The sequence below is a fragment of the Bos javanicus genome, chromosome 27, assembly GCF_032452875.1.
Source record: "Bos javanicus breed banteng chromosome 27, ARS-OSU_banteng_1.0, whole genome shotgun sequence".
Taxonomy (NCBI): domain Eukaryota; kingdom Metazoa; phylum Chordata; class Mammalia; order Artiodactyla; family Bovidae; genus Bos; species Bos javanicus.
The window spans coordinates 3,991,727-4,016,239 of record NC_083894.1 but is presented as its reverse complement, the minus strand read 5'-3'; the positions used below and the strand labels follow the sequence as shown (position 1 = coordinate 4,016,239).

Sequence of the window (24,513 nt, the reverse complement as noted above, 5' to 3'; positions counted from 1 at the left end):
AAGGCTGGGATGGTTATGAGTGCTCATGATGTTGTGGAACGGGGCTGTCTTTGCCGTTTAAGGGGAGATTATCAGGTTTACCTCATTATTTCCTCTCCTGTACCTGTGTACACATGTTTATATTATCAAGTGCAAAAATGACAACAAAAATGTGGATCATTATCCACATTTACAGGTAGCCTTCAATTGATTGTACTTCACACTAAGCATCTGATGATCATTATCTGACTTCGTTTTGCAAAGCTGCTAGGAGATGGGCTCTTGTTGTTCTTATTTGCTATTGGATAAACTTGTCTGGGACAGGATCCCAGAAGAGTGCTTTGCTGTGTACGTGCTTTCTTGGGTAGCTTTCTCCCATATTATCCATCTCAACATTATTGGTATTTAGGTCCATGTGTCATAAGCTGTTACATGCACAATAGAGAAGTCACACCAGTCAAGGGCTCTGTGCTGAACACATGCAGGTTGGGAGATTTGCCATACTTAGCTCATTTACCACCAGTTTGTAGATACTGGTGGTGTCATCATCTAAAGCCTTTGGTATTGCTCAGATGACATATGGTAGAGGAGGGACCTGCTTTTAGTTGGAGAAACTGTTTGTGTTTTGAATTATCTCTAGCTGACAACCATGAGACTCTCCTTTAGAATCACATTAACACATGGTATAATGGCTCTTTCTTCAACTGCTCAGCATCTGCCCAGCTGTCCCAGTCAGCCTTTTTTTCCCCTAGAACCAGATGCCATGTCTTTGCATCTGGTATTCTCCTTCAGTGTAACCACACTTTGGTGGTTTCTGTTGAGACAGGCCATATTCTTGTACTCATGCACATAAAGAAACACCTATATAAAATAAAAAGGCACTCACTGATTACATCCTACATTCCAAACAGATGAAAGGCCAAATATTTATTGTTGCAGTTTTCTTGGCTAGTATTTTCTGCCTGTATTATAAAATAAAATTTGCCATTTTAAAAATTCTTCAAGAGATGGGAATACCAGACCACCTGACTTTCCTCTTGAGAAACCTATATGCAGGTCAGGAAGCAACAGTTAGAACTGGACATGGAACAAAAGACTGGTTCCAAATAGGAAAAGGAGTACGTCAAGGCTGTATATTGTCACCCTACTTATTTAACTTCTATGCAGAGTACATCATGAGAAATGCTGGGCTGGATGAAGCACAAGCTGGAATCAAGATTCCCAGGAGAAATATCAATTACCTAAGATATGCAGATGACACCACCCTTATGGCAGAAAGTGAAGAGGAACTAAAAAGCCTCTTGATGAAGGTGAAAGAGGAGAGTGAAAAAGTTGGCTTAAAGCTCAACATTCAGAAAACGAAGATCATGGCATCTGGTCCCATCACTTCATGGGAAATAGATGGGAAAACAGTGGAAACAGTGTCAGACTTTATTTTTTTGGGCTCCAAAATCACTACAGATGGTGACTGCAGTATTAAAAGACGCTTACTCCTTGAAAGGAAAGTTATGACCAACCTAGATAGCATGTTGAAAAGCAGAGACATTACTTTGCCAACAAAGGTCCGTCTAGTCAAGGCTATGGTTTTTCCAGTGATCATGTATGGATGTGAGAGTTGGACTGTGAAGAAAACTGAGCACTGAAGAATTGATGCTTTTGAACTGTGGTGTTGGAGAACACTCTTGAGAGTCCCTTGGACTGCAAGGAGATCCAAACAGTCCATTCTAAAGGGCATCAGTCCTGGGTGTTCTTTGGAAGGAATGATGCTAAAGCTGAAACTCCAGTACTTTGGCCACCTCATGTGAAGAGCTGACTCATTGGAAAAGACTCTGATGCTGGGAGGGATTGGGGGAAGGAGGAAAAGGGGACGACAGAAGATGAGATGGCTGGATGGCATCACCGACTCGATGGACGAGTTTGAGTGAACTCCAGGAGTTGGTGATGGACAGGGAGGCCTGGCATGCTGCGATTCATGGGGTCGCAAAGAGCCGGACTCGACTGAGAAACTGAACTGAACTGAGAGTGCATGCAATTTGAAAGGAGACTTTATAAAAATTACTTTATAGCAAGTTTGCAAGGAGAAAAGATTCATGGTGATGACTGATAACTATCCCTAAATCATGTTTCAAGTTCTAGCATGTATTAAGCACCTGTTGTGTGTCCAGTTAAGCATCTGTCTGGTCAAGACCATCTCTGTAACAATTTTAAAATTTACATAGAGAAATAGGGTACAGTTATTATTTACATTGGTTAACCCTTCCTCTACATTCCTCTTATATACAATAGGTCAAGGCAAACATTGCCTCTGATTCTTTTCAATAGTCACTTGTTATGAATTCTAATTTATAACATAGATCTAATTCTATGAGCTCTAATTTATAGAGATCATCATACTGAATGAAGTAAGTCAGAGAAGGAGAAGAATCATATGGCATCCCTTATATTTATGTCTAAAAAGAAATGATACAAATTAGCTTATGAAACAGAAAGAGACTCAGAGATTTAGAGAACAAACTTATGGTTGCCAAGGGGAAGGATAGGATGGGGAGGGATAGTTAGGGAGTTTGGGTTGGACACCCTGGTAGCTAAGACAGTAAAGAATCTGCCTGAAATGTAGGAGATCTGGGTTCAATCCCTGGGTAAGGAAGGCCCACCAGAAAAGGGAATGGCTCCCCAATCCAGTATTCTTGCCTGGAGAATTCCATGGACAGAAGAGCCTGCCAGTCTACAGTCCATGGGGCTGCCAAGAGTACAACTGAGAGAGTAACGCTTTTTTTGGGGGGGGGGGGGTATGGACATGTACACAGTGCTGTATTTAAAATGGATAACCAATATGGACCTACTTTATAACACAGGGAACTCTGCTCACTGTTATGAGGCAGCCTGGATAGGAGGGGAATTTGTGGGAGAATGGATACATGTATATGTGTGGCTGAGTTCCTTTTCGGTCTACTTGAAGCTATCATAACATTGTTACTTGGCTATACTCCAAAACAAAATAAAAGTTTAATTAAACAAATGAATAAATAAATTAGAGTTTGAACTGTACAAATCCGTGGTAGATTCCTGTTGACCAGAGGTTTCCTGTGGCCATGCCCTGGAAATGTTGGTGTAGCTGCCCATCTGTGACTTTAGGGACAGCCACCATTTAAATTTATGTTGTCATCAAATATCAACAGTCACGCTATTTTATAGTCCCAGTTCAAGTCACTGAATGAAAAGCAGCTATGTATTTCATCTTTAAAAAAATTCTACACATTTACTGTCTTTGGATTATATACAAACAAAAAAAAATCGCTTATCCCAGTATTGGAAAATGCACTCATTAGTGAACTGGGTCTTCATGGACATTGAATAAAGGGAAATAAACCAAGTTATAAAAATGTTCCACAGTTGATAAAGGTTCAGAGAGCTAGTTTTTGTTTTTCTAGCTAATTGGGGGAAGCTCTGAAAGCAAAACAAAATATTTTTAAGCAAATATGGTTTGAGCTGGTCTTCTGGATAAATTGATGTAAAGAATTATCCTATATATAAGTAAGAAGCCCACTGTGCTAATATAAATTCTGTTAGTGGTTCAGTTGTGTCCAACTCTTTGCGACCCCATGGATGGTCACCTGCCAGACTCCTCTGTTCATAGAATTCCCCAGGCCAAGAATAGTGATGGTGGTGGTCGTTTAATCGCTAAGTTGTGTATGACTCTTGCAACCCCATGGACTGTAGCCGCCAGGCTCCTCTGTCCATGGGATTCTCCAGGCAAGAATACTGCATGGGCTGCTATTCCTTTCGCCAGGGGATCTTCCTGACTCAGGGATCCAACCCGGGTTTCCTGCATTGCAGGCAGACTTTTTATCATCTGGGTCACACCAGGGAAGTCCATATATAAAATATAAGTACAATCAGTTCAGTTCAGTCGCTCAGTTGTGTCCGACTCTTTGCGACCCCAGCTTTCTTCACAGTCCAACTCTCACATCCATACATGACCACTGGAAAAACCATAGCCTTGACTAGATGTACCTTTGTTGGCAAAGTAATGTCTCTGCTTTTGAATATGCTATCTAGGTTGGTCATAACTTTTCTTCCAAGGAGTAAGCGTCTTTTAATTTCATGGCTTCAGTCACCATCTGCAGTGACTTTGGAGCCCAAAAAGATAAAGTCTGACACTGTTTCCCCATGTATTTCCCATGAAGTGATGGGACCAGATGCCATGATCTTTGTTTTCTGAATGTTGAGTTTTAAGTACAATAGTTTATTTAAATGGGCTCTGTTCACCTATTCATCCAAGGGGATCTATCTACAAAAGTCTTGACACATTAAGGGGAACCCATCAGCAGTAGTGTAGGGGTGTGGTTGATTTTTAAGAACTTTCATTTTTACTTTGTATATATTTGTCTTCTAACACTAAGATTTTGTATTTGTTTATAAAAGTAAAAAAACAGCAAAATATTTGAAAATGACCCTCACTCCGTGTATGACATCATTCATGGCAATGAAGTTTTATCAGGAAATTGGCTTCTTGCTTCATTCAAAGATAAGTTTCAGATGTTTTTGATGAGTGATGACAGCAGATTAAAGAGAGGGAGAAGATTAAAAAGATTAGTTACAAGTTTTAATAACTCAGATTCTGGTCAGTTTATAAACAAAATGGTTTCCCAGAGCCACTTAGAGAGAAATGTCCCTAGAAATTACTCAGGGCAAAATTGTTTTGGTTTTTATTCTTTTGTTGAAGAATTATTTGGCCCCTGGTTCTATGTGTGTAGTGGTAGATTATGTCAGAAGGCTGAAAATAAGATTCATCAAGAATTTTCCTAAAATTGAAACAGAATATTTGGCAGTGACTCAACAGTTCTCTCCTCAGTCTGAAGTTCACTCTTTTGTTAGCTGTTCCTTCAAAATTTGCCTGAACATAACTATTGGCCACCATTGTGATACACCCAAAACTGTCAGTGAAACACCCAAAACTGTCAGTGAAACACCCAAAACTGTCAGTGAAACATGAAAAACTGTCTGTGAAACCGATTGCAATGCAATATCTAAACAAAATGTTCTGTTTCTTCACTATACTTCAAACATTAAAATTAGCATTTCATTAACACTTGTAAATACTTTAGTCAAACAAAATTGTGACATGTCTGGGATTCAAAATCAAATACCTAGGTCACAGGGGGAATTATATGCAATTTACTTATATAAACTGTGTGTTGCCTGAAATTGTTTCTGTGTTGCGATCAGAGGGTAAAGTGTCTGCCTGCAATGCAGGAGACCTGGGTTTGATCCCTGGGTTGGGAAGATCCCCTGGAGAAGGAAATGCAACCTGTTCTGCTCCTCTTGCCTGGAAAATCCCATGTACGGAGAAGCCTGGTAGGCTATAGTCCATGGGGTCACAAAGAGTCAGACAGGACTGAGCGACCTCAATTTCACTTTTCCTTTCACACATATTATAATTACCTTCAGTTCCTCCCAACTAAGGAACTTCTTAGTTGATTTTTATTTTGGTTATAGCAGCAATGCTGTCATTGTTTATAATATAAATATATAGTTCATGTAGATGTGCTTGTATGTATGCATGACAAATTTTAGAAGTTAGATTTTGGAGTCAAATCATTTTAAACCCTGAAAAAGATGTCCAAAATAGCAAAAAAAAAAAAACAAAAAAAAACAAGCTTACACCAAAATTGTACTTTTAAAAGAGTGAACATCTTTTTTTCCAATATCCTCATCAGAACTCTGGTTTTGATTGTTTATTACTGCTATTTTTAATGTATTATTTTTACATAATGATCTTTAACTCCTGTGAAAAGAAAATGTGTAGCAATGGCCAGGATTGATGAATTGTCCAGGATTGCATGTTCACTCATTTATGCAAACTTTCAGTTCTGTATTGTTCACTATTATGTTTGGTGAGCATTTTATAGTTCTCGTCTGTGATTTTACACCATCCCATTATCTTTAAAAGAGGGTATTTTTATGAGTTCCTTGTATCTTTGTAGCTTGGATTTGTATCCTTTCCCAATTCAGTATTTATGAGCTTCAGTTTCTACAGTAATATAAAGCTGGTTTAAAAATGTACTATTAAGAGATATAGAATTAAATTTGAAGCCTGCCTTTAATAGGTATAGACTTTATAATGTACATTTCTTCATAACTTCTGTTCTAACTTTCCTTTTCTATTCTGCCTTTCCTTTACCTTAAAATAGATACATATTTCCTTACAATGAAACATATACTCAAGAAAGATATATTCTTGTAAATATTTGCATACTGATTCATATAAATACTTCAAGTGTATTTACAAATATATAAAAAACCTACATCCAAATATAGGTTTATGTGTATATGTATACAACTATCTCAGCTTAGGATTCCAATGTGAGAAAATAGGAAAGTATGCAAAAAAAAGTTTAAAATTATTTTGGAAAGAAATTAGATGAGAAGAATCACTGAATTAAAGATTTTATTATAAGTAACTTACATGAAATACTTTAGTAATCCATAAAGTTGTATACTAGTGTTTTACAATTTTAATTTATAAAAATACATTTAATATTTTTTGTTGTTGTTATTTGCTAGCAAGATCAATTGCTATCTTAATTTTGGAATCAGTAAAAGGTCCTCTTCATTTTTCTAGTTTTTAAGAAAGGTACTATACTTCAAATTAGTCTAAAATTATTTTAAATAATTGGAAAAGTTCTTAGCCAAGCAGTAACATGGGTAGATAAATGATTGATTGGTTCTGACCCATATAAGACTGAAGAAATCAGGATGGTACCAATAAGACCCACAGTAGCCAAGATTACTAGGGAGACTGTCATATGAATTCAGTACAAAAATGAAAATGTACCCCACTTTTCTAGGACTGATGAAGTGTCCAGCACTGCATATTAACTCATTTATGGAAACTTTCAAGCTTGTTATTTTTACATAGTTAAACTCTATAAGAACAAGCATTTTCTACATTCATTAAGAGGATACAATGTGGATTCATATACACAATGAAGATTCAGATAGTACATTCTTTACTTTCAAGAATGAGACCTTGAATGATAAGTGTGTCCTTTGATTCTTAATGCCTTGGGAATGAGGGCATATGATTTGAATGGTTTCATTTGTAGCCAAATATTTTGCAGGTGATTGGAGGTAATCTTGGTTGAATAGTTAAGTCCATGAGAGTTTTCAGAAGTGGCTCAGTCTCCAGGAGCAAACGCTTACTTCTGAATGGGATAATGTGGGGATGAAGTGATAGCAGAGTGATTGTTCACAGCATGTCTCTGCAGGGCTCCCCAACTCCTGGAGGCTTAGAGATGGGGAGTGGGATGTGTGAATCATGCTGGAATCTGATGTGACATCTTCCTGCAGGCAGGTGCCGTAAAACTGAAACACGGGTCTGTTGCTGCCTTTGGCAGAGAGCACACAGCATTTTGTGAATGAGTTGAGCTTAAGGATCCACCCATGCTGGCTGTACTTTTATTAAGCAGCATGCCCTGCAGGAAGGGGTCATGCAGGAAGGAGACAGGAGGCTCTGGAATCTGCAGTGTCTGAAATGCCAGATCCATGAGCACTAGGATCAGTGACAGGTCTTGGAGACCTATGGGAATCCCTCCCTAGAAAGTAAAGATGCTTGTAGCTTCCTTGAAGACCTAATTCTCTGAATGACTGTGGGTTCTTTTCTTTTTTTTTTCTTTTTCTTTTTTCTAATTAATTTTTATTGGAGTATAGTTGCTTTAGAATGCTGTGCTGGTTTCTTGTGCTCAGTTGCTAAGTCATATGGGACTCTGTGCCCCCCATGGACTGTAGCCTGCCAGGCTTCTCTGTCCATGGAATCCTCCAGGCAAGAATACTTGAGTGGGTTGCTGTTTACTTCTCCAGGGGATCTTCCCGACCCAGGGATCAAACCCACGTCCTTGCCTTAGCAGATGGACTCTTTACCACTGAGCCCTTGCATTAGTTTCTACTGTACAACAAAATGACTCAGCCACGCACATACCTGTGTCCCCTCCCTTTTGGGTTTCCTTCCCATTCAGAACATTAAGTGTAGGTCCTTGTGCTATACAGGGCGTTCTTCTTAGCTGTCTATTTTCACAATAGGCAGCAGAAGTGTACATGCGTCAGTCTTAACCTCCCCATTCCTTTCTTTCTGAATTACCAGTCTATGAGTGACTAGGCACACCTGAGATTAGTCTTTTCCTTGAATGCAGTGTGGTGGGATAGAAAGTATACCAGCTTGGAAGCAGACATACTGGGCATGATATTGGCTCTGCTCCTCAATAACTAAGAGACTTTGGGCTAATCCCTGTCATCACTGCAAATGGGTCATCAGATCATGTCTGGCTGTGTGTGTGTGTGTGAGAGAGAGAGAGAGAGAGAGGGAATTTGGGAGAAATTATATGGAAACCACCTAGAGGATTTGTTAAAGCAGGTTGGTAGGTCAGCCTACGAGCCGGCTCTCCATGAGAAGCTGCTTGAATTCTTGGCATGTTGTGTGGAGCATGGGGTTGGCCTGCCCACTTTCGCATGTGAGCCAGAGACCTCAGCTTGGCCAGGAGTTGGGATACAAACCAGGTCCTCTCTCAGCACCCTGGACACAACTCAGAGGCAGCCTCAGCAGTAATGTGTAAAATATTAATAGTGCAATATTTCTGAATGCTAAGGCTCATGAAAGAAAGAACCCCTTTGTGTAACTGTGGGTCCTTGAGAGACCAGGCAAACAAATACTGGAAGAATATAAAACAAACACTTAAAAAATATATATTGATGTATAGTTGCTTTACAGAATGCTGTGTTAGTTTCTGCTGCACGGAGAAGTGAATCAGCTGTGTGTACATATACATTCCGTCCCGCTTGAACCTCCCTCCCACCCACCATCCAGGCAACCTAATAATCTATTCAGAACATCTGTAGACATCTGTCATAGGTATGTGAAAAAATTGTGATAAAATATATAGGGTCTGGTAAAGGAAATCTTGAGAGGAGAATTTTCATGTTACTTTCTTTTTGTGAACATGTTTTCAATTTTATAGATAATTTAATCATTTCCAGAAAAAAAAAATGTAGTTCAATTTGTGCACTGATGATTTTGGGGTTTTCAGAAATATCTTACAATTTATTTATTTATTTGAAATTCACTTAGCTTTTTCTCTAGAACTAAACCCTCATAAATCAGTTATTTGACAGATTCATTTTTTCTACTACATTTTAGAACTAGCTCTTCCACTGGAGACCTGTTCCCTTGTTTGTTTGGGTTTGTTTTGTTGAGAGATCAGAGCTTGGTTTGTTCTGCCTATCTGTTTGCTGCTCCCTGGGAGAGTGCCTAGAAGAATTGTCCTGGAGAGAAGCCCTCACGTGAATATCTATCCATCCCGCAGAATAATGTATTGAACGAGCTTGAGGGAAAAGTAGGGGGCTGCTGCTGCAGAGCAGTGACCCAGGGTGCTCGTGAAGAACCAGGTGGGGACTGGAGGGGCCTGCTTCCTGCCCCTGCCCCAATCCCAGGCGTGCAGCTTGTTTAATAAACTGGGCTATTAACCTCCGTCAGCAGGAGAGGTGGGCAGCATTGGCACACACTAACACAGCCGGCCCCCAATGCAAGATGGATCTAAAAAATACCCCGTTCAGATAGGAACTAGTTTTCTCTGCAGTAAGAAGACACTTGGCTTGTGAAAACTTGAACAGTCCCAAAAGCCAATTTTCATAAGATGGTGACATCTCAAAATCTCATTCTCTCAATTTCTGCTGCTTCTGTTCCTTATACAATTGAAGCAATACATTCACTTCAATGGGACATGTTAGCTTTGTTCTTAAACCTTGTGACGGTAAACCTGTGGATGCTCTTGGTTTGATCCTGCATTCTAACAAGCTGCTCCATGCGATGTAGATTCAGGATGTTCTTTGTGATAGAGAAGATGGAGTGGTAGATGGTGGTGTGGGGGGTTCAAGGCTGGAAGGTGACAATTCCAGTCGCTGGCTGTGACATTTACATCTGACACATTCTTTAATTTCAGGGTCTCACAATTTATATCGCTTACACGATAAACCGTAGAGTCACTCACCAGCCCTGGGCAGGGAGTCTGGCCAAGGGAAGGGTACCTGGCCCAGCTGAGCTGTCACGTGGTGGGACTTCTTTAGTCCATGGCTGAGACTGCTCTAGAAGTGTGTCAAGCAGACACACAGGGCACACAGCACAGTCCCCGCCTGCATGTCCCGGGGGTCCGAGTCCCGTCACTGTGATCAGCCCCACATGTATCTCCTGCTAAATCGCGGCTCTCATCACAGGGAGGCTGGCTCTCACTGGGGGCCTGTGCTGTGCGGTGAGCCTCTGATACAGCTGGGTTCCAGACACAGGTGTGGGCTCTGTGTTCCAAGGGGTGAACATGAAGAGTGGTGACTGAAGTCCCTGGAAGTTGAATGAGGTGGGAACTAAGGATTTACCCCCCAAAGAGGAGTTTCAAAGATTTCTTTGGCAAGTCCCATCTCTTGCAATGCTAGACAGAGGCAGCCCCAGCACGTGATCAGCTGCGCCATCACCAGGGTGAACAAAGAACGCACGAGAGCCAGTCTGCTCGGTACTTCTGGTGCAGTGTTTAATAAGTGGCTTGAGACACTCAGCACTTTACTATAACTTAGGCTTTGTCTCAGATAAATTTTGCCCAACTGTAGGCTAATGTAAATGATCTGAGCACCACATCTAAGGTAGGCTTGGAGAAGCTTTGATGTTCTGTAAGATAAGTGCACTGAATGCATTTTTGATTTAGATTTCCAAATTATGATAGGTTTATCAGAATATAGACAGCATATTAAAAAGCAGAGACTTGACTTTGCCAATAAAAGTCTGCCTAGTCAAAGCTATGGTTTTTCTAGTAGTCAGGTATGGATGTGAGAGTTGGACTATAAAGAAAGCTGAGCACCAAAGAATTGATGCTTTTGAACTGTGGTGTTGGAGAAGACTCTTGAGAATCCCTTGGACTACAAGGAGATCCAACGAGTCCATCCTAAAGGAAATCAGTCCTGAATATTCATTGGAAGGACTGATGTTGAAGCTGAAATTCCAATAATTTGACTACCTGATGCAAAGAACTGACTCATTTTTTTTTTAATTTTATTTTATTTTTAAACTTTACAAATTGTATTAATTTGAAAAGACCCTGATGCTGGGAAAGATTGGCAAAGTCAGGAGGAGAAGGGGACAGCAGAGGATGAGATGGTTGGATGGCATTACCGACTGAATGGGCATGAGTCTGAGTAAACTCTGGGAGTCGGTGAAGGACAGGGAGGCCTGGCGTACTGCAGTCCATGGGGTCACAAAGAGTTGGACACGACTGAGCAACTGAACTGGAGAAGGCAATGGCACCCCACTCCAGTACTCTTGCCTGGAAAATCCCATGGACGGAGGAGCCTGGTAGGCTGCAGTCCATGGGGTGGCTAGAGTTGGACACGACTGAGTGACTTCACCTTCACTCTTCACTTTCATGCACTGGAGAAGGAAATGGCAACCCACTCCAGTATTCTTGCCTGGAGAATCCCAGGGACGGGGGAACCTGGTGGGCTGCTGTCTATGGGGTCACACAGAGTTGGACGCTACTGAAGCGACTTAGCAGCAGTAGCAGTAGCAGAGCAACTGAACTGAACTATCGTAATATAGCCCCATTATAAGCTGAGGAAGATTTGTATTTCTAAAATTAGTGGATTTCATGTAACAAACTACTAGATTTAGGTTTTAATTTTGTAGAAGTTAGATTCACAATTGAGGAAGTCTCAGTTTAAAAATATACTTTGTCAAATACCACAGTGAAATAAATTTGCATATCATTTCAAGTTTTCAAAGTATTTTCTTAATGTGACTGAGCCCTGAAATAAACTCCAGGGGTCTCTGTCTAATCCCTTCCTGTGCCAATGAGGATAAGATTTAGAGCCCTGCATCGCTGATCACGGCTGTGCTGAAATTTGGATGAGCGTTAAATATCCTAAATCTTAGATGAGAAAATAAAGCAGAAAGCCTTTGAGTTATTCTAAAGTAGCACAGGGCTTATCTAAAATCTTAACATGGAGAAGTGGCATACCTGGGGGAAAACAGACTGAAGACAGATCCTGATAGAAAAACCCCACTAATGGATTTTGCACTAGAAAGAAAATTTCTGGATCCTTATCACTCAGGTAGAGATGAAGTTGATAACATAGAAGACTCAAGAGCTAAGGAAGAGAACATTGGGTCAAAGTACTTACACTCTTACTTAGGAATGGAAAATGCTGTTATTATATGGATGTCATGTGTAAATGAAATTGTTTCCATTGTCATCACAGAGACACATCGAGACAAAGTTACTTCATGCTTGGGGACAAAATCTACTTAGGTTTTTGTTTCCAATAGTGTATTATAGACACTGTAATTGTGAAATCACTTTCTCAAAGTAGCTTGATGCATGGATAGGAAAAGAGGATCAGTGGAATTAATTTTTGGCACATTTGTTTAGAATGACATTTGGGAATTGCACCCTCCACCCGCCCCCAGAGGCACTTTGACAAGAGAGTAGTGTTTAGCTGAGAATAAACTCTCTGAGGAGGAAAATTCTGCCTAGTGTAAGCTAAGATAGACTGATTAAACTAAATCACCATAACTGCATGCATTCCTCTCTGGATTCTGGGGAGAAGGAAACTATATACTGACCATGATATAAGCAATGATACGTTTAAAGAATATGAGAGTTTTTTTAAGATGTGAGCCTCTTAGGAAGGAAGGGTGTAAGTAAAAGCAAATGTAATGGTTTAATTGCTGTGTATATGAAAACACACATAATATACAACCTATAGCAATAATATTATATTTGTAAACACAGCAGTTAATAACAATACTTAATATCACTACACATTTCATGTATGTACAATATATATAACAATAGTAATACTTAAAATAGTATATACCCACACACATATATATAGTTGTTTAGTCACTAAGTACTGTCTGACTCCTTATGACCCCATGGACTGCAGCACAACAGGCTTCCCTGTCCTTCGCTGTCTCCTGGAGTTTGGTCACACTTATGTCCATTGAGTCGCTGATGCCATCCAACCATCTCATCCTCTGTCATCCCCTTCTCCTCCTGCCCTCAGTCTTTCCCAGCATCAATCAGGGTCTTTTCCAATGTGTTGGCTGTTCGCATCAGGTGGCCAAATTATGTATATGTATGTGTGTATATATATATACATACACTTAACTTTGTTTTACTCTCCAAATACCTAGAATATATTATAGTACTTGGAGTTAAAAACATCCTCAGCTAACAAAATTGTAAGTTTCTTTATATCTCCTATGTAGAAATAGAAATAGAGATTTTCCTCCCACCATATATGGAAGTAAATGCAAACTTTTCAGCGTACTCTGTTAGTATAAAACTTTTGGTCATTTAGAAAACTATATATGTGTGTGTGTGTGTGTGTATGTATGTATGTATACATAAAAATGCCAAAACAGGAAATACAATTATAGCAAGTGCGTCTTGCAGGGCTGTGACACTGTGTGGGGAACCCCTGCCTCTCCTGGGGAGTGATGCCCCAGCATTGCTGGCCCAGAGAGCCACATACAGGACAGAGCAGACTGGCTTTGTGACCTGGCACAGTCAGTTCTCTTGAACTGTTAATTTCCATGATTCAAGCATTTGATTTTTTAAAAATGTGTTCATTCTTTCTGGCTGATCTGGGCAAACCTGGCAGTATTGTGACAGGTTAGTGATTCAGGAGACCCTCTCCACAAGCTTCCACTCTCTCCATCTCCCTCATCAGCACACACAGTCCTTCTGGGAGGGCATGAGTCCATGCGCCTCTCCTTCCACTGTCTGACCCCACTTGGAGTCTACAAATGAAAAAAGTCTATCTTTCACAGTTTTTTACAGAGTGGCAAAGGGTCCCACTCAACCACTGCTGCCAAAACATTTCAGAGAAGGGAGGATCCTCTTTGTCTCCCAGGAGAGATGCAGTTTGCTGATATGCGTTTGCATGTGAACATGCATGCACATATTTAGTACACCCATATGTACACACACAGCCGTGAAAAGCTGTGAAATGAAAATCGCCAGCAGAAATTGGATAGCATTCTTTTTATCAAGAAGTGGCAGGGCTACAGATCCCATGGACAGAGGAGCCTAGTGGGTTCTATGGTCCTATGGATCCATAGGGTTGCAAAGAGCTGGACACGACTGAAGTGACTTAGTGCACATGCACGCATCACAGAAATACTAGAAATCCCTTGACATTCTCAAAATTTAAAGATGTTCATGTAAGAGAGGCATGATCCTCTCAGAAGATATTTCAGATAGCTGTCTGCCTCCCGCACAGACTCCTAATGACATAGTTAAATAGACGTTACTCAACTGTGTTTTTTCCCTCCAAGATTTTCAGTTCTTCTTTTCAAGAGCTCTGTCCCATTACAGAAGTAATAATACATATCAATCTTCATAGATGTTTTAAAACACTGATATTTCTGGAGAATGTATCTTGTTTTAACACAATTTCAGCACATGGACTAAATTAATCATAGGGACATTTTCTAGCTGACTATAGGAAAAATACATCATTATATTTGTACATATTTGTGCATCCACAGAAATGTAGCTAGAAATACAAATATCTACTAGGTGTAGGAGCTTTTTATTTCTGAAATTAGTGTAGAAAACCATTTCCAAATGACACCAGTAAATCATTTAGGTGTTCCTTTTTACATGCCCATGTGGTGCAATGGTAAAGAATCGACCTGCCAGTGCAGGAGATGAAGGAGACACAGGTTCAATCCCTGAATGGGGAAGATCCCCTGGAGGAAGAAATGGAAACCCACTCCAGTATTCTTGCCTAGAAAACCCATGGACAGAGGAACCTGGCGGGCTATAGTCCTTAGGGTCCATTGAACACGGCTGAGCACACACACACTCACTCATGCACACTCTGTGTTCCTGCTCCTAAGGCAGATAGGAAACTACCTAGAAGGCCTCTTAACTCCTAGTGAGCTCTATAAAATAGGACAAATGCCCTGACTTGTAGACACACAACACCCATGTGACTATAAGATGTTCTGATTTTTCTTCAAATAACATTGATCACTTCCCTTGTTCTCTTGGGTATATAACTTGGTGTTAAGTGAATAGAGCACAGCCAAACGTGAAATCTTTTCTGAGGCTTTTGTTAATGTGAAATTTTACCAAGTGTTTTATGTCTAGATACTTTTGGTCTAAGAATTACAACCTATAATTGTTAGGAACTCAGTGTTGGGCTGTAATAATGTGAGCAAACCAAATGACTACATCACTTCCTTCTTAAGTCAAACCAGACTCAAACCAATGTGATACGAGCTTTGGGAAGGGGGAAACAGGCAGTACATATGTTCCACATCTGCACTTGTAATTGCCTAGTACACAAAAAAAGACTGGTGTCTTTAATTTCTTATTAATAACAGTGAAGACTTTCAATTATAGTAGCTTCAAATATCTTTGCTGCTGTGCCAACCATGTAACATACAAACTTTTTTTTTTTTAATAAAAGTTTAAAGAAAGTATTGCAAAGTATTTAACTTGGTCTCTGCCAAGAGACGTTAAATGAAGATGTGATCATGAAGTTTACAATCTGACACATTTTTTAGCAGTTAAATTATGCAATAGTTTAAGTATATGTGAGACCCATGTATGTATATGGCCTATACATTTTGATAATGTCTATCATTGAAATTGATATTGTGAGATTTATAACTTTTATATCAATTTTTATAAAAATATGTTCAGCAGAATAGAAAAGAAATGAACTAGATACTATTTTCATTTAGAAGTGCACCTCTATTGAATGGAACTATAATTTCCTCATTATTTTCTGTGAAACAAGCTATGCTCACACCAGTCGTGTTTCTGCTGAGCTTCTCGCTAAATTTCTTACTATTCTTCCTCCAGCTTCACCACATCTAATACTCAAGATTACTGCATTGATATCAGCAATTTGAGTATGTTGAATGATAGTGTTCAGTTCAGTTCAGTCGCTCAGTCGTGTGCAACTCTTTGAAACCCCATGAATCGCAGCACGCCAGGCCTCCCTGTCCATCACCAACTCCCAGAGCTTACTCAAACTCATGTCCATTGAGTCGGTGATGCCATCCAGTCATCTCATCTTCTGTCATCCCCTTCTCCTCCTGCCCCCAATCCCTCCCAGCATCAGGGTCTTTTCCAATGAGTCAACTCTTTGCGTGAGGTGGCCAAAGTATTGGAGTTTCAGCTTTAGCATCAGTCCTTCCAATGAACACCCAGGACTGATCTCCTTTAGAATGGACTGGTTGGATCTCCTTGCAGTCCAAGGGACTCACAAGAGTCTTCTCCACACCACAGTTCAAAAGCATCCATTCTTCGGCGCTCAGCTTTTTTCACAGTCCAACTCTCACATCCATACATGACCACTGCAAAAATCATAGCCTTGACTAGATGGACCTTTGTTGGCAAAGTAATGTCTCTGCTTTTGAATATGCTATGTAGGTTGGTCATAACTTTCCCTCCAAGGAGTAAGTGTCTTTTAATTTCATGGCTGCAATCACCATCTGCAGTGATTTTGGGGCCCCCCAAATAAACTCTGACACTCTTTCCACTGTTTCCCCATCTATTTGCCATGAAGTGATGGGACCAGATGCCATGATCTTAGTTTTCTGAATATTGAGCTTTAAGACAACGTTTTCACTCTTCACTTTCACTTTCATCAAGAGACTTTTTAGTTCCTCTTCACTTTCTGCCATAAGGGTGGTGTCATCTGCATATCTGAGGTTATTGATATTTCTCCCCGCAGTCTTGATTCCAGCTTGTGCTTCTTCCAGCCCAGCATAGTATGCAGTATTTTGGGTCTGTTTCTAAGTGCAATTCATTCTAGTAATTTCTTGAGAGATGAAAGAATAAACTTGTTCCATTCTGAAACTCACATTTCTACCAAGTAAATATGTACTAAGAATATGGAAGGGCTTCCCCAAATTGTCTTCACTTTACTTTTAAATCACTCAAATTTGACAGGCATGCTCTGTCATACTCTGTCAGATTGCTACATGTGAGAGGGGGGATCTCTTTCTCCAAGTAGGAAATACAATAAATAAGATTCTATAGGACAGCAAGCAACTAGAAAAAGGCAGAGACAGATTTACCAGGGGGGCAGAAAGAGATGTTTGGACCTACACTGCATTAAGCAGTCAAGTTGCTCAGTCATGTCAGACTCTTTGCAACCCTATGGACTGTAACCTGCCAGGTTCCTCCATTCATGGGTTTTCCAGGCAAGAGTACTGCAGTGGGTTGCCATTTCCCTCTCCGGCGGATCTTCCCTACTCAGGGATCAAACTCCGGTCTTTCACACTACAGGCAGACTCTTTTACTGTGTAAGCCACCAGGGAAGCCCAACACTGAATATATTCCCCTGAGAATGAAATGTTCCTGTCAGCTTTCTCATTCATACCCATTCCCTTTTCTAACTGTATTTTTCCTGTTCGCACAAATGATTCAACTAGGGCATCATATGAAAACCCAGTGCTTCGAATAATGATGCTAAGATTATTTTCTGACAGTGACGATAATGTTTCTGAGTCTCACTTTATGAAGAAGCAGGTCAAATGGGAATATGTTGTAAGTGTGATAAAAATCGGGAGGGGGAGGCTGACTGAAGTTTCTTTCTTTCCTGTTTTCATTGACTCCCATTGTGTGGTACCCTGATGAGCTACATCTAGAGATGAAGTGGAGTATAAAGGTCTAAGGATACATGGATGGCAGCGTGGTAAAAATTGGAGAGGTTGCATATGGACAGAATCTGCAGTGAGGCTACTATAAAAATCCACATGTTGGATGGTTTAACTAGATGTTAAAAAAAGAAAAAAAAACAATTAGTTCTTAAGAATATGTTTCTCAAAGGAAGATAACACTTAAATTTATCCCTAGGGTCCTCAAGCATAGGCCATGAGTGATGTATCAGTTATTGTTTGTTTAGCCATTCAGTCATGTCCAACTCTGTGACATCATGGACTGCAGCACACCAGGCTTCCCTGTCCTTCAGCATATCCCAGAGTGTGCCCAAGTTCATGTCCATTGAGTTGATGATGCCATCCAACTATCTCATCCTCTGTTGCCCCCTTTTCTTTCTATGCTCAATCTTTCCCAGCATCAAGATCTTTTCCAATGAGTCAGTTCTTCCCATCAGGTGGCCAAAGTATTGGAGCTTCAGCTTCAGCATCAGTCTTTCCAATGAATATTCAGGGTTGATTTCCTTTATGATTGATCTCTTTTGATCTCCTTGATCAAGGGACTCTCAAGAGCCTTCTCCAACACCATAGTTCAAAAGCATCAATTCCTTGGCACTCAGCTTTCTTTATGGTCCAACCCTCACATCCGTACAGGACTACTGGGAAAAATATAGCTTTGACTAGACGGACCTATGTTGGCAAAGAGATGTCTCTACTTTTCAATATGCTGTCTAGGTTTGTCATAGCTTTTCTTCCAAGGAGGAAACAGCTTTTAATTTCATGACTGCACTCACCATTCACAGTGATTTTGGAGCCCAAGAAAATAAAGTCTGTCACTGTTTCCATTGTTACCCCATCTATTTGCCATGAAGTGATGGGACCAGATGCCATGATCTTAGTTTTTTGAAAGTTGAGTTTTAAGCCAGCTTTTTCACTCTCCTCTTTCACTTTCATCAAGAGTCTCTTTAGTTTGTCTTCATTTTCTGCCATAATGGTGGTGTCATCTGCATATCTGAGGTTATTTATATTTCTCCCTGCAATCTTGATTCCAACTTGTGCTTCATCCAGCCCAGTGTTTCTCGTGATGCACTCTGTATATAAGTTAAATAAGCAGGGTGTCAATATACAGCCTTGACATACTCCCTTCCCAATTTGTAACCAGTTTGTTGTTCCATGGCCAGTTATAACTGTTGCTTCTTGATCTGAATATAGATTCCTTAGGAGGCAGGGAAGGTGATCTGGTATCCCATTTCTTCAAGAATTTTGCACAGTTTGTTGTGATCCACACAAAGGCTTTCATGTAGTCAAAGAAGCAGAAATCGATGTTTATCTGGAATTCCATTGCTTTTTCTGTGATCCAGCAGATGTTGGCAATTTGATCTCTGGGTCCTCTGCCTTTTCTAAATGCAGCTTATCTATCTGAAAGTTCTCAGTTCACATACTGTTAAATCCCAGCTTGGAGAATTTTGAGTATTACCTTGCTAACATGTGAAATGAGTGCTGTTGTGTGGTAGTTTAAACATTGTTTGCCATTGCCTTTCTTTTGGATTGGAATGAAAACTGCCATGATTTTCATATTCAAGGACATGTTTGCAGGGAAACCAAAAATCGAGTGCCTCACTGTCATTGCTATCACATTCCTCTCTCACCATTGGTGTGAGGGGTAAAGTCTGTAAACACTGGACCACAAGTTTAGCCCTTGAATGTTCTTAATGATTAACTAGAACAGGTTACACTCTCCACTGCCCTCAATCAACATTCGGCCTCATTCATTAGATCTCACATATGAATGAGTTCATGCCACTTCAGTGATTTAAAGTGATTTAAACTATTATTTGACACTTTCATTAAAGAGAACTCAAATGAGTTTATTTTAATGTGTTATCACGTTATTTGAGTTTCCCTGGTGTCTCAGTGATAAAGAATCTGCCTTCCAATTCAGGAGACACGGGTTCAGTCCCTGGGTTAGAGAGATCCCCTGAAGAAGGAAATGGCAACTCACTCCAGTATTCTTGCCTGGGAAATCTCATAGACAGAGGAGCCTGGTGGGCTACAATCCATGGGGTTGCAAAGATTTGGGCATGACTTAGTAACTAAACAACAACAATAATAAACCACATTATTTTATACTTAAACTTATTTAAAACTTCAAAACACACTATCACTAAATAAAATAATCCTTAACATTTTTCTGTTAACTTTGTTTTCAACCTAGTGAGAAGATGTTTTATTATTAAATACTCTGTGTTTTATTAATTAGATGAATTTTATCTCAATATATATATATGTTCTTAAGTGCCTCTGCCCCAACCACTCCAAACTTTGTTTTGTAAACTTCTATATTTGAGAAAATCATAGATCTACATGCAATTGTAAGGAACAACACAGATTTTGTGTATACTTTACCCAGTTTCTCCAAAGGTAATATCTTAAAAAATGGTAGTAGATGGACACTGCAGGATATTCACCTTGAAACTGCCCAGATGCAGAAGATATGTATCCCTCAGTGAAGTGAAAGCTGCTTAGTCATATCCGACTCTTTGCGACCCAATGGACTATACAGTCCATGGAATTCTCCAGGCCGGAACACTGGAGTGGGTAGCCTTTCCCTTCTCCGGGGGATCTTCCCAACCCAGGGATCGAACCCAGGTCTCCCTCACTGCAGGCGGATTCTTTACCAGTTGAGCCACAGGTAAGCCCAAGTATACTGGAATGGGTAGCCTATCCCTTCTCCAGGGTATCTTCCCAACCCAGGAATCGAACTGGGGTCTCCTGCATTGCAGAAGCCATGAGGGAAGCCCAAGAATCCCTCATGTGATCCTTTAATGGTAATGCTCACCTCCCTCCTGTCCCAAACCCTCCTTAATTATTGGTCACAGATAGCCCATTCCCCTTTTCAATAAGTGTGTCTTTTCAAAAATGTTGAAGTCATACAGTATGTAATCTATTTTGGATTGACTGTTTTCTACTCTGCATAATTCTCTGCAGAGTCATCCAGGTGTTAAAAGTCAATAGTCCATTTCTTTTTATTGTTGAGTAGCAATGCATGGCATAGATGTTCTACAATTTGGAAACCATTCAGCTCTTGAAGGACATATGCATAATTTCCAGTTTGTGATTAAGTATATGTATATATGTGTATGTGTGTATATATATGGGCTTCTCAGGTGATTGATACTCATGGTAAAGAGTCTGCCTGCCGGTGCAGGAGACATGGATTTGTTTCCTAGGTCAGGAAGATCTGTTGAAGGAGGAAATGGCAACCTACTCTAGTATTTTTGCCTGGAGAATCCAATGGACAGAGGAGCCTGGCAGGCTACAGTCCATGAAGTCACAGAGTCAGACACAACTGAAGACACTTGGTGTGTGTGTACATATATATATGTTAATATATACATGCATATATATATATGAATATATATAAATATAAACATAAATATAAATATATATTATGAATATATATATGAATATATATTCTTCTACAGATTTTGTGTGAGCATAAATATTCAGTTCTCTGGGGTTAATACTGCTCAGAAGAATCATTGCTTGGTCATATGATAATTGCATGTTTAATTTTTTTTAAGAACCCTGTCACACGGTTTTCCAAAATGACTCTGTCCACTAGTGATTTATAAGCAGTGCATTTTCTCCACACCCAAGCCAACATTTGGTATTTTCACTATTTTTCATTTTAGACCTTGTGAATAGGTGGGTAGTAATATTTCTTTATGTTTTTTGTTAACATTTCCCAAATGACTAATGATATTGAACATCTTTTCATGTGTTTATTTGCCATCTGTATATTTTTTAGATGAAATGACACTTTGTTTTTTGACTAGTTAAATTATTTGTCCTTTTGCTATTGAGTCTTTAAAAAAAATTTTTTTTAAATATATGGTAGACAGTTGTCCTTGTCATATATGTGGCTTGCCAATATTTTCTAGTAGTCTCCAGCATGTCTTGTCATTTCTTACCTGTGCGCTTCATGGAGTGAAAGTTTGTAATTTTTATGATGTCTGGTAGATCACTTTTTCCTTTTATGGATTATGCTTTTGGTGTCCCCTCTAGGAACTTTGGCTAGTCCAAGACCCTAAAGGTTTCCCCCTGTTTTCTTGTAAAAGATGTGCACTTTTACATTTTACATTTATGTCTGTGATCAGTATTGAGTTAATTATTCTATAGGACATTGGACTTCTGTAGGGTGTCATGTAGAGTTTTTGCTTGTGGACTTCCAGTTGTTCAAGCACCATTCATTCAATGAAAGGCTTTCATTATTCCACTGAGTTTCCTTTGTACTTTTCAAAAATCATTTGGGCATGTTTACAGGAGTCTGAGTTCTCTGTTTTGATTCAGTGATGGATGAGTCTGCCCTCTGTCAATACCACATGGTTTTGGTAAAAACCAGTGTACTGATTTATTCATTTTCAAAATTTCTGCTATTTTATTCTTGTTCAAAATTGTTTAAGATGTCCCTTTTTTTCTTTGGCTTTCCATTTAAGTTTTAGAATAATCTTGTTTATATCTAAAAAAAAATCTTGCTGGGATGAAAACCGTCTTAAACGTACATAAAATTTGGGGAGAGTTGATGTCTTTTCAATACTGAGTCTTCCAATCTCTCAACATAATATATTTCTCTATTTAAATTTTCATTCATTTCTTTCTTCAGCATTATACAGTTTTCAGGACACAGTCTTGTACCTATTTTGTTACTTCTAAGTATTCTTCTGGCTGATTGTAAACAGCACTGTATCTTTAATTTTGGTGTCCACATGTTCAGTGCTAGCCTGTATAAATAAAATTGAATTTTGTGTGACTATTGTATATACTACATGCTTGCTAACTTCAACTATTAGCTCTAGGAGTTTTCTTACAGATTCCTTGGCATAACATATATAGATAATTGCTTTATTTGCAAATAGGTGGGATTTTATTTCTTTCCTTTCTGATCTATATGCTTTTATTTCTTTTTCTTGGCTTATTACACTGGCTAAGTCCTCTGGCACAGTGTTGAACGAAAGGGATGAAATCATACATACATTTCTGCCTGTTCTCAATCTTATGGGGGAACATTCAGTCTTCCCTCAATAAATATAATGTTAGATGTAGGTTCTTTTGCAGGTAATTACTGTCAAGTTGGAGAAGTTTTAAAACTCTGTGCATATTTTATTAAAATTTTTGTCATAACTTCATATTTAAATTAGTCAAATGTTTTTTCCTACATGGATTATTGCAATCATGTGATTTTATTCTACAACCTGTTATTATGGCAGATACATTGGTTGATTTTCAAATACTGAACTGCATATATATCCCTGGAGTAGGAATCTGGTCCCATCACTTCATGAGAAATAGATGGGGAAACAGTGTCAGACTTTAGTTTTTTGGGCTCCAAAATCACTGCAGATGGTGAATGCAGCCATGAAATTAAAAGACGCTTACTCTTTGGAAGAAAAGTTATGACTAACCTAGATAGCATATTGAAAAGCAGAGACATTACTTTGCCAACAAAGGTCTATCTAGTCAAGGCTATGTTTTTTCCTGTGGTCATGTATGGATGTGAGAGTTGGACCATGAAGAAAGCTGAGCACCAAAGAATTGATGCTTTTGGACTGCGGTGCTGGAGAAGACTCTTGAGAGTCCCTTGGACTGCAAGGAGATCCAACCAGTCCATTCTGAAGGAGATCAGCCCTGGGATTTCTTTGGAAGGAATGATGCTAAAGCTGAAACTCCAGTACTTTGGCCACCTCCTGCGAAGAGTTGACTCATTGGAAAAGACTATGATGCTGGGAGGGATTGGGGGCAAGAGGAGAAGGGGATGACAGAGGATGAGATGGATGGATGGCATCACTGACTCAATGGAGGTGAGTCTGAGTGAACTCCGGGAGTTGGTGATGGACAGGGAGGCCTGGTGTACTGCGATTCATGGGGTCGCAAAGAATCGGACATGACTGAGCGACTGAACTGAACTGAACTGAACTGAAACCCTACTTGGTCTTGTTGAATAATTATTCATATATACTGTTTACTTTATTTTCTCTAATTTTGTTAAGGATTTTCACATCTGTATCTATGAAGGATATTGGTTTGTTTTCTTTTTCTGTACTGCCTTTGTCTATCATGGGCATCAGAGTATCTTAGCTTGGTCTGCTACAACAAAAATACTAATATATTGGATGGCTTAAACAACAGACATTCATTTTCTTGCATTTCTAGAGGATGGAAATCTATGTGAGGGTGAGGTATGGTCAAGTTCTTATGAAGACTTTCCTCCTGACTGATAGACACCTGTCCTCTGGCTATGTGCTCACATGGCCTTATCTTAGTGTTTGTATGTGGAGGAAGGAAAGGGAGAGACTTTCTCATTTGTCCTCTTCTTATAAGGCCACTCATCCTGTTGGATTAGGATCCCATCCTTATGAACTTCATTTCAATTCAGTTTAGTTGCTCAGTCATGTCCAACTCTTTGTGACCCCATGAACCACAGCACACCAGGCCTCCCTGTCCATTACCAACTCCCAGAGTTTACTATAACTCATGTCCATTGAGTTGGTGATGCCAGCCAACCATCTCATTCTCTGTCATCCCCTTCTCTGCCTGCCCTCAATCTTTCCCAGCATCAGGGTCTTTTCAAATGAGTCAGCTCTTCGCATTAGGTAGCTAAAGTATTGGAGTTTCAGATTCAACATTAGTCCTTCCAATGAACACCCAGGACTGATTTCCTTTAGGATGGATGGGTTCAATCTCCTTGCAGTCCAAGGGACTCTCAAGAGTTGTCTCCAACACCACCGTTCAAAAGCATCAATTCTTCGGTGCTC

The 24,513-nt window shown here is 39.7% G+C and overlaps 1 protein-coding gene across 1 annotated transcript in view; it reads left to right on the top strand.

The window, feature by feature from the left end:
• CSMD1 (CUB and Sushi multiple domains 1) overlaps positions 1-24,513 on the top strand; it is a 2,072,278-nt gene that overhangs the window by 605,876 nt on the left and 1,441,889 nt on the right. The gene's annotated exons all lie outside the window — the stretch shown is intronic.